Below are 5,977 nucleotides of genomic sequence, written 5' to 3'. Positions count from 1 at the left end.
GGAAGTATGATGAACTATAGGAATGAGGCAAGACCCCCTTTTTCCCAGCTTGCTGCACATAATGGGCAAAACCCAGGTGTCAATAAGAAGTTGATGAACATATTGCCTCTAAGTCTAGGTAAATAGAAAGTGCTTTATGTTTTAATTCAAGCTTGTGAAGGAGACAGATGTTCCAAATATATTGAGTATCAGAAGGATAGATTCAGTCTTCTAGGCAATTTTTAGTATAATTTGTGTGATTCTTAAACATATATTCAGTAATAAGAAATGGAAAAAAAAGTAAGATACAATAACAAGCTACTATTCAGAGTACAAGACTACCTTTGTGTTCTTTCTTCCTCTTTTCCTTCCTGGTCAATAGCTGAGGATGGGCAGTGACGAGGGTAACTACAAGAGAAAATATGACCAGATAAATAATAAGTCTGATTCTTCAGACACTTTCTCCATTCTCTAAAAGTGACACATTCATTCCCTTGACCAAAGACGAGGATTTTAGTACCCAAATTACATTTATAAAGGTTTAAAAATATCTACATAAACATTTCTGCTGTAAATTCAACTTTCATCTCTGTAATCTAGGATCTCACCTGAGGGAAATACTTGGCGTATCAATATGGATATTAGTATACAGGATTTTCTTGGATATTTTGGGGCTAAAGTCCATTAAATGGGAAACTTTACTCTCTTAGCAAAAACAGACTGACCCAAGAGGCATGGAACAACTGGGTTTAAAGCCAAAGGGCATGAAGTTACTCAGAGAGAGATGAAGAAGTAAGAAACAAAAAGAGATAATAGTGGGAATTAGAACTTGGACAAGATAGCCACTTATAGGTAAACAATTTTGTTTGTCACTCAAAGAAGCCTCCTTGAATCTCTGTGTGACTAGGGTGGGAATGAACATTGAAATCAAAAGGAAATCTATAGTCAAAATGTATGGACATTCACTCATAAAAATGAATAAACTCAGTCAGATAAGTTAGCAACTGGAACAGGTAAAACTTTTTTTTTTAATTGAGCATTTTGACTATTTTGATCAAAATAGTCAATTTGATATGACAAGAAATAGAGTTATATAAAATGGTAGTGAATCCTTGTTAGAACCGATCAAAGTTCAGAGGAATAATTATTTGTATCTGGACAGTAAATGAGAAGAAAAACTGAAAATGACCTAAAAGTATCTGATTAAAAGAATATATCAAAAAAGTCACAGTGCTCTGTCACATACACTAAATTGGAACGATACAGAGAAGATTAGCATGGCCCCTGCGCAGGGATGACATGCAAATTCGTGAAGCGTTCCATATTTTTCAACTAGGAGTTCGCATGCCACAACTAAGAAGCTGGTGAGCTGCAACTAGGGAGCCCACGAGCTGCAACTAAGGAGCCTGCCTGCTGCAACTAAGACCTGGCACAACCAAAAAAAAGAAATTCACATAATTACTCAAATTTTCATTTTATTTATATCCAAAGCAAAAAATACTGTATATTTTGCTTTATAAAAATGAATTTTTAAAGATATGAAAAATAATTTGTTGGAAATTTAAAATCTTCACTGAAAAGATAATTTTTAAAATGTCTGCTATGGTGGTATAGTAAGACTACTAAATGTATACTTTTTCATGGTCCCACCTTAATTATGGTAAAGCTGTTTCATTTTTAGAATGATTAATTCATAATTTTAAAGATGGCTTATTATAATTTAAAAAGGGGGCGGGATATAAAATCAATGAGACAAAACTGAAAAGGAAAATGAGATCTGTGAAAATGATGTTAAAGTAAAGGGAGATATAGCTTAACGCTAGAAACATGATACATTGCCAAATAAAGCATATTTTCCTCTGAAAAATAGGAAAAATAAAATTGTAATTCAGATTTATATATATCAAATGTGTATACATATTACATATGACTAAGGAAAAGAAGTATGTGTAAGAAATAATCCTTTAAAGAAACAAAAATAATATGGGATTCAAAATCAGAGCCATCATTGTGATACTTTATTTTATGGTATCATTATAACATTGTAAGTTTTATAACTTGATAATTAGATTATATAAGAATGATTGGTTTAAATTGATTAGATGTTTGAGGTTCATTATGATGTCTGGGAAGTCATGTAATTAGAAAAATATATAAAGCTACCCCACATAATTTGTTTAGTTTTTTCTGTCCATACTTTTGTTTTTTCTGTCTTTTCACGCAGAGTAATTTCTGAACATTGCACCCAGAGCTGTGCCTTTTCTTAGTTACTAAACTAAATAAAGCATATTGGGTTTCCTGGAATGTGATGGAGAATGGGGTGGAATGAGGACTGGAATTCAGTTGAGGGTTTTTAAACCCAAAGAATAGATAATGTTACCATTTAATCAAGCTTCGGATTTTAACCGATTTGGGGGTAAGGACACAAAATCCTCTGTTTGCTGTTCCATGTCTTTAAATAGTCTTGTGGGAGGAAATCATGAAAGTGTATTCTGTAAATGTGGAATTAACAAGGCAAAACTAAAGACCCTTAGGTTTGCATCATAAATTGTGGCTATTGACTAAATTGTCTAGAGAAAGCTTTCTGATTATCTAAAAATTTAACCTTTTCCATTTCCCAGTTGGAAATGTTGGCTCAGCTTTTTCAACAAATCTAATGCCAATCAAATGAAGGTGCAACATCAGTTAAAAAAATGAATATTATGACAGAAAGTTCTCATGTATATAAACATTTGGAATCCCATATGAATGAAAATTCAATCTAAAAGAAATTTGTTTCAGTATTTATGTCAACTTTGTCTACACAGAAATCTACTTTTCTAGGTAGAAATAAAGTGATTATGGAAAATTAAACCACTTTGGAGACCTAAGAATTTGAATTTTGAACAAAACAAACTTGTAAAGCAGATTTCTTCATATCACTTTTTATAAAGCATCAAAGCCTTAATCTTTCCTTATTTTTATTGAAATAAGAGTGGTTAATAGTACCTCACTGAGATTTGTAAAGTTTCTACATTTATGTAATTTGACTAGTTTTTCTTACATACAATTAACTTTTATGTTCCAGAATGATTCAGTTAGGACGGCTGTAAATATCAAAAATTAACTGTCAATTGGTACTTAGAATCATATTCTAATTGACACTTCAGTGGGGTGTCTATTATTTGACAAAAAAAAAAGCTTTTACATTTTGCATTCGAATCAGTACGTGAAAAACATCAAAAAGCATTCACATCCTTACCTGTTCTGTGAGCTTATTAGGAAAAACTAATATGTACTAATTAGTACATATATACATGTACTAATTCCTATACCCTGAATAGAGTTGTTTCATAATATTAAAGTTATAATGTAAAATGCCATATATTTTAGTCAAATGAATGATTGAAAGTAATTTAATATGTTTATTCTCTTTTACCTATTTGCTCTTAAGACTAAGAGCAAAAGTCCCTTGACTCCTTCTGTAAGTGGGATAACATGATTTATGATATCGAGTAATAAGGCAATCTCTTGCAGAATCAGGTAAAAATACTCTTGAAATAGAATACGATTTAGTGTGTTAAGATGTTTCTCTTAGGTCTCCTGAGGTGTCTGTGCCTGGAGGATTGACTCTGATAGTAGTTTTGTATATTTGGAAAATTTATTTTATCAGTTCGCTCACGAATTATCAGAGTGAGTATATGAGGTTAACCAGATTCCTAAGGACAATTTATTAATTTTAATACAGGAAAACCTTTTCTTATTTTATATAGTACCTTTTGGTTTTTTAATGTATCTTGAAAAGGGATTCAAATTGCTTGGAATCATAGCAAAACACTTGAATATTTTTATTCATCTTTAAATGGAATATGGGGAATTATTCCTGCTTCACCATCTGTCCATGGTGTCAGGTTAGACACAACTGGCTCTGATGAGAACAATGCTGGACAAACACAATTGTTCTTGTTCTATAACTTTTCTACTTCACAACCTGTGTAGCTCAGTACCCTTCTATTTGTATAACCAGTTTCATGAAGTTTAAATTTACGTTATATCATTTGAAGTAGAATATAATTTAGGGTGGCCACTTTCCATTACACAGTGAGACACAACTATCTAAGCTATATCCAAATATAAGACCAGTTACTAGAGAACTTTTATTCCATGTATCTCTTCTGTGTTGGTATTTTGTAATTTCCATCTACATACAGTAGTATTTTCTAACTTCATCCATAAATTTTGTGGTGCATCTCAGTTTGAACTTGCAGCTGTCTCTTTTCCCATTAAATCCATAAAAGAAATAAGTATTTTTCAAACTCTGATCCAAGAACACTGGTTTATAACAAAGATTTCAATAATTTTTAGCAAAATGAGAAAAATATTTTTTTTTTCCCAAGGCTAAGTATATTTAACTTATTTTGGCGTTATGGCTCTTCTACTTTATTAAACAGATGTTTATGATAAATATAAATTACAGTAAATATCATTATTTTTATTAGTGACCTTGCAAGAATAAAATGCTGGCAATTCTATATAAAGGTAACACCACTTCCTTTCTTCTTCTTCTCCCTCTTCCCCCAGGAAGCACTACTGGACTGATGGAAATTTCTGGTTCTTTAAGGACTGTTAATTGGAAGTAGGGCTGTCCTAAGGGTTTGGGATGTGTGTTAGGGGCTCACAGGACAGACCAACACTGTTGGATATGATGGAATCATTCCCTGGAAGTAGGTCTAGGGAATTTACCAGAGTGCCCAAAAATCTTAGCCTTAGCTAAGCAACATTTTCAAAACTCGGCAAGAAGATTTTAAAATTCGGGGGAAGAAAATATAGCAAGAGCCTCAATTTGAGTCTAAGAGAGATCTATGCAAAAGTGAATTTGCCTCGTGGCCTGGTACTCCAAGGTTCCCAAAAGCATATCTGCTTGGGGGCTAAGAAGGCTCTTGAGAAAAGAATTCATATTCTATCTGCTGTTCATGGCAAGATTGGTTGGAACACTTCACACAACTTAAGTGAATTCTTGAAGAACATACTCCAAATGGTTGGTAATTTGCTGTAAGTTTTTATTGCATTGTGTCTTTAGCATTGTGGAAATAAAGCCACACTGGCCAAATATTCTACTTTTTAAATTTAATGAAGTTGTTTCTGTTGCTTAGTATAGATTTCAATCTTCTTCAATGTTATACTGGAAAAGGTAGCGTATTCTTTCTGGCATACGAGGCTTAGTATATATTTGTTTAATCCATCTTTTAATTATATATATATAATTATGTGTGTATTATAATTATATATATGTATTCCTCACTTGGTAATTGACTCTGATCTGGACTTCAATCCTAGCCCTGCCATGTACACACTGTGTGATCAAGGGCAAGTCATGGAGCCTCTGAAACCTTTATTTCCTTGCTCCTGCGTGAGATTTTAATAGTACATACCACATAGGGTTCTAATTGGGATTATATGAGATCATCCACATAGGTTCTTTCTTCAGTGTGTGGCACGTCGAACAGAGGCAATCCAAGTTAGTTATTTTTGTTAATAGTTATGGCATTTTGTATTGTGGAAAAATCTGAAGCTTATCTTGAGTTTTGTACTTGCGTAGGTAACCACTCAGTTTTCTGCTAGTATGCTAGTTAAACCTTCATTTTATTCAACATTATTCTCAAGATGTGTTTCTCTCTTCACTAACGTTTTGTATAATATTATACTTCTTTTCTGGTTGTAAGTTCAAGTTGCTTTCAGTTTAAGAAAGTTTACTTAACTATGTCTTTGCATATTACTTCTGTTCTAAGGGTCTAGCTTCTTTATCAAAACCTCTGTAATAATTCCTCTACATCTGTGTGTCTGCAAATGTATTGTCCTTAATCAATATGTTCATATCTCTTCTTATATTCTACTCTTCAGTAGAGTTTATATGCCTCCAATATGTGAAGAGTATACTTTTTTCTACCACAACCCAAGTTTCCTCTCAACCTTTTTAATGATTTGGTTTCTTTCCATAGAGCCTTTCAGCTGTTACTAC

The 5,977-nt window shown here is 32.7% G+C and overlaps 1 non-coding gene across 1 annotated transcript; it reads left to right on the top strand.

Moving 5' to 3' along the window:
• The first annotated feature begins 1,203 nt into the window (after positions 1-1,203).
• Positions 1,204-1,308, top strand: LOC114238172 (U6 spliceosomal RNA). Its single transcript, XR_003623586.1, has one exon. It is a non-coding gene; the product is annotated as a U6 spliceosomal RNA (small nuclear RNA).
• The last annotated feature ends 4,669 nt before the right edge of the window (positions 1,309-5,977 follow it).

Source organism: Balaenoptera acutorostrata, chromosome 5 (assembly GCF_949987535.1).
Source record: "Balaenoptera acutorostrata chromosome 5, mBalAcu1.1, whole genome shotgun sequence".
NCBI lineage: Eukaryota > Metazoa > Chordata > Mammalia > Artiodactyla > Balaenopteridae > Balaenoptera > Balaenoptera acutorostrata.
This window is presented reverse-complemented; position numbering and strand designations above follow the sequence as displayed.